Source organism: Amblyomma mixtum, chromosome 10, assembly GCF_055824585.1.
Source record: "Amblyomma mixtum isolate Tamu chromosome 10, ASM5582458v1, whole genome shotgun sequence".
Lineage (NCBI taxonomy): Eukaryota > Metazoa > Arthropoda > Arachnida > Ixodida > Ixodidae > Amblyomma > Amblyomma mixtum.
This window is the reverse complement of record NC_143021.1, coordinates 164,294,063-164,299,665: the sequence shown is the minus strand read 5'-3', so window position 1 is coordinate 164,299,665 and position 5,603 is coordinate 164,294,063. Positions and strand designations below refer to the sequence as shown.

The window sequence follows — 5,603 nt, the reverse complement described above, 5'->3', positions numbered from 1 at the left end:
ACCAGACCGCAATCGAAAAAGTTTGACGGACTGCTGTGTTCCCCAGCCATGGGCTGCACTGAAAAAGGACAGCGGTTATTTGTTCTTCCTTGATCGTGATAACATAGACTCCATCAGGGTCACCAAATTCCACACGATTATGCTACTTTGGCTGTTTTGAACGTAAGGACTGTTCACATGGCTCCAAGTTTCTCGGGCATGAATGCAGCGTGCAGAATGGCCTGCCAAATATAATACTTTTCCGTAATCGGTACCAACTTTTCCAGCATTCTCTGAGGTGCCTTTGCCTTATTACGGCGCCATATGTGAAAAATTACACATATTAATGGCAACTTCTTTTTCCCACCGGTCCGTTCCCTCACTACTCTGGAGTCAAATGCTGACGGCACGTCTGAAACCAAATGGTCATATTTTCTGAACTGCTTCCCTTAGTGGAAAACCACGTTTGAGTTAAAGCGCGCAGAATGACACAGACTAGTGAACACGTTGCCATCATCACGTTGCCATCATCAAAAGAGGCAAAAGACAAATAATCTCTAGGACACGGATGCCCAGAAATACGCGTGACGAATTTTTCTGATGTACTTATGTAAATGTTTTGCCCACACAACAGACAGGACACAGCAAGAGACACAAACACATTACGCCTGTGTGTGTGTCTCTTGCTGCGTCCTGTCCGTTGCCAGAAAGCCACCCTTCGTTGGCGTCCCGCAGCCACGACTTCTTTGCTTACACACGCACAGAAGATAGGTTTGGCGCCCGGATAGTGGTAGTGAGCTCGCGCAAACAAGTAGAGAGGGGAGGAGTTACATTGTCTTTGTTAAGGTAAAACAGGTAATAAAATGAAGAAAATGATGCAACGAAAGCTTCCCGTGCTCTCTGCTTCTCACGGCGTCTCGCCGCCGCGGCCCCAAAGCTGTTCGCGGTGCTAGCATGAGCTGGAAGTACAAGCAGAGTTGCCGTTGGTGGCTACTTTGCGCCAGATTTGCTACTTTATGACCCCGTCTAGCGATGAAAAGTTCAAATCAGGTCCCTGGCTATTTTCTGGCTACTTTACAGTTGTATTTTGGCGCATTTACTAACGATTTTTTTAGTAATTGCGTATTCAATAGCAAGCAAGCACAAAGAAGAACGATTGTTTCCAAGCTTAGCGCTCCTGATCGCCTCGATGCGCGCGCGTTCTCTCCGCACATGCGCTCTGCGCCGGCGGTGCCAGGGTGGATGGTGCGCAGAGGCGTGGACTCTGGGTGATGGACACATGTTGAAGCAAAGCCCGCGCGGACGGTGTGCGCCATCTGGGGAAAACAACGCTCATCTAAATTACTTTCTCCGCTAGAATCATGCATCAGAAACCGTGCGCCTAGGTGCAGCCGTGTGAACGGCGTGACGCCAGGAGAGTCCCTGAGTCCCTGTTGAAGTCCTTCCGCTCAAACTCAGAACCTCGGGGGGCGGATGCACAGGAGAGGCGGAAGTATGAAGTTATGCCCTATGTTCACAGGGTCTCGCACGGCTTGAAAAGGGTCGGCGGAAAATTCGGCGTTGAGGTCATTTTTTCTGCACCTTGCAAGTTGTCGCGTTTGTGCAATTTGGCAAAAAAAATAACCAAAAGAAGGTTGAGTGTGGCATTAACCACAGGAATAAGTTGGTACAGTGTACATCCAATGTAATTTATCAGATTCCCCTGAGTTGCGGTAGGTTCTACATAGGGCAAACTGGCCGCGGCGTCAACATTAGATTAATAGAGCATGCAAATTCCTTAGATGATTCAAAGGGGCAGCATCTGCCTAAGCATTGTCACACTTGCAAGCATGATGACAAAAATTGTAATCCGCTTTTCGATAGGACTAAGATTATCGGACGCTCGAGGGATAAGAAAGAACGGGAAATAATCGACGCCTTGGAAATCGCGAGATTAGGGCCTGAAAAGTGTGTTAGCGATGCTTCAGTACACCTGTACCGCAAGGAGTTCGAGTTCCTTGATTCCACGAGATAGCGTGGTTTTTGTTTTTGTTTTGGGGGCTGGTGCGCATGCGCTTTGCTGCCGAAGGAAAGAGGAGTTGGTGGAATAAATCAGTTGTCAGTCTGCGTTTGTCCCGTGTGGTTGTCTTTCTCTTGTCCCGTCCTTTTGCGCAGTTATTTTTGGTTCTCATAATGTCATACCAACTAGCCCCTCACCGCACTCTTCTATGCTTTACAGGATGGATTTCGTCAAGTGACAGCGGAAGGATTGCTCACTGCTAGTACTGCGATTGCAACATACTACACCACTAGAGTGATCTGTTGAAGCACGCCAAAACCACAAAACACCGCGAGTTCGCAGTGATGCCAAGTTCGCAACAAAAACTGCCGCAGCTTCTAGCATCATATGGTATGGGCTCGCCGACAGTTGATCGCTTTCGACACTGCTGTGCACGCTTCTGAAATAAATGCTGTCGACGAGCTTGGCGAGATTCTGCATTCCGAATTCGATGATTTTCATCAGCACAGAACAAACTGCACAGCTATTATTACAAATGTTGTTTTCCCGCCCAACTGAATAGCTTCAGAAGTTCCCTAATGATGGATGAATCAACTGATGTATCCACGACAACAGTGAATGGTTGTACGGTTTCTGAATTTAGCAGAAAACAAGATTGCAACCACCCTTCTTGATCTCCTAGAGCTGTCCGATGAAACGGTAGAAACGCCTCACATGTTATCGAAGACGTTGCCAAGCATGGCCTATCGACCAACAACTGTCTCGGGCTCTGCACCGGTGGTGCCAATGCCATGTGCGGCATACACAATTCTCCGTTCAGTCGTCTTAGTAAGGGCAACAAGGACTTGATTCTGGTAAAATGTTTTTGCCATGACTTGGACCTTGTGGCGTCCATGTCGATGGAGGCGATTCCCTCTGCGGTTCAGGAATTAGTGCGAGAAACCTGCAACTATTTTCAACGCAACAGCTGCCGGCAAGATACTTCTAAGAAGCTGTATGCCAGCATGTCAGTAGAAGATGAAAGTGCAAAGCTACCGCCCAAGATTTTGCCGCTTTAGCAAACGAGATGGCTTGCTATTGTGGACTCTATAGAAAGAATTTTGGCGCAGTACCAGTCTCTCGGAGAGTTCTTTGAGAAAGCAGAATATCGCTACTACAACATGCGCATTTTGCTACCGATGTATCGGCACAGAAATAAATTATGCTTACCTCGTGTTTCTTGCCTCAGTTCTCTGTAGCGTAAGGCGGGTGAACAAAATGTTCCAAACAAACACAACTGACCCACTGGCCGTCTTTCAAGAGCTAGAAAGCTTGTATTTGGGAGTTCTTACATGGATTTTGAATCCATCAGTTTTGAACAGGAACACAACGGCAAATCTACTGTCGCTAGACCTGGTGAAAATGAAGTCTATTTTCCTCCAACCACAGGCAGCGGACCTATGTGACGTCTTCAGAGATTTCACCAAGGGGCCATGAGGAAGCGCTGTTTCCAAAATGGCGATGGGGCTCCAGCAGCGACTTCCAAATGCCTGCTCTGCACTTCGCAAATTGCGTGCCATCAATCCAGATGGCATACAAAGCGCTAAGAGCCGCGAATGAATAATGATGTTACCGCCGCATTTTTTCTCATGTTCCTCCATCGAACTGGAGTCGGAAATACGCCAGCCGCAGAGAGTTTGCGGTGCACTTGATCGCGCATCAACTTTGACTTCCTGGCACGCAGCGGCGTCGTACAAGCGCACTTACGGCGAATGCCCTTTTCTACACCTGGCGCAAGGAGGACTGAAAATTTTGACGCTTCCAATTTCTAACGCTGATGCAGAGCGCGTGTTCTCTTTCGTGAACTTGACGAAAACGGAGATCAGTAAAAAATGAACCTGGACTTGCTTGTGGCGATTCTGCGAATCAAATTTGTTCTACGACTTCAAAAAAAAACAGCATAATCGTTCAAAGTTCTTACTGAGTTGTTGAATAGAATGCGCTGAAATTACTCTGGCAAGAACACTGTCTACTCGAGGTAAACTGCGCCGACTGAACTTTAATTTATTTACTTACAAAATGCCTGAGGCTTGAAGGCCAAGCAAGAGAGGCAAAATTCTGTGCTGTCTGTGCTCTGTGTTTTTGTGTTGATTCAGAATGATATTATGAAATGTTCATTAATCAAAGTTGCTTATATTAAAGGCCCTTTTCTACTTAGCTACAAATTTGGCGCCAAGATTAAATGGCATGGCTACATTTGGATACTTTTAGCTTCAGTTCTGGCTCTTTTTGAAATATGCCCAACGGCAACCCTGATTTCAAGTGAAGTGCTCGAGCATTCTACTTGACCAACGTCAAGGAGAAGGCTGCGAGAGTGTAATCGTCTGCTTCCCACGGCGTCGCGGCAGCTGCTTCCAAGTCCAAGAATTTGCGCCAAATTTCTCTGGCGGCACAGCTATGCAAGCTTCGTACATGATGAGCACTGCGCCTCGCCATATGACGGGCGTCGTGTCAGCGGCATCTGAAGAATACATTCTTGACATTTGTTGTATTTTAAGAATAAAGGAAGCATATTAAACAGGATATTCAAGCAAGCAGTTTGTCCGTGAGGAGGTTGCGCGGCAGCTTTCGCTTCTTCCTACTGTTCCTAGTCCTTCTAACCTAACTCCGACACTTCAGCACGTGATTCGGGAGCAAGTGACCGAGGCCCTGCCATCGGTTTCCTCTCCGCCTCCCGTCGCTGCGCCACCTACCTACGCCGAAGCCGTCAGGCGTCCCCGCCCAAACACGTTCGTTTCGTACCAACATCCACTGCAGTCGACACAATTTCGTCCTGCCCGGCCACCACCGCAACGTTTCCGTCCATGCGGCATTCCTGGCCACGTGATGCGTCACTGCCGCCGCCAAGTGTTGGCCCCTGCTGCCGATACCGACCCTCGAGGTTACGCCTACGCCCCTCGCCAGCCTTTTCACCGCACTTCGCCTTCTAGTTAGTTATATGGGGTTTTATGGCGCATAAGCAACTATGGCTATCATGCGCCAAACACAGGGTTAGATGATGATATGTTAAGTGCATAGAGGTTACATTATAATAGGTTTAAAACATTGGCTTTCTTTAGAAACTTACGAACAAGTGAAAACTCGACAAGTGTTTGCTCGCCTAAAGCAATGCGGGATGAAATGAAATGTGTTCATTGTAAAATACCGTAAAAAAATTTTCGAAGTTCTTCGAGATGCGAACAAGAAATTAAAATGTGATTTACCGTGAGCTCCTCACCACACATTTCACACACAGGTTTGGCTTTTTTTGTTAATAAGAAGCTATGTGTGATGTGTGTGTGACCTATGCGTAAACGACATAAAATTACTTCGATAAAACGCTCTTTATGGCGGCTTGATTTCCATTCTTTTAAAATGGGCTTTTCAGTATGCAGCTTGTTGTTTCCTTCATTTTCCCAGGAAGCTTGCCATTTGGCTCTTAGTTTGCTACGTACTAACTTCATGTAATCCCTAGGAGGCAAATTCACATGTTTTATTTCCATGGTTCTGGTTTGTGCAGCACACATGTCGGCTCTCTCATTGTCCCTAATGCCAACGTGACTGGGAACCCAGCAGAATTTATAACATGTTTTTGTGTTGTGACCTT

General features: G+C 47.0%; 1 pseudogene; it reads left to right on the top strand.

The window, feature by feature from the left end:
- The first annotated feature begins 933 nt into the window (after window positions 1–933).
- On the top strand, window positions 934–4,482 carry LOC149327600 (uncharacterized; annotated as a pseudogene).
- Window positions 4,483–5,603: the final 1,121 nt, after the last annotated feature.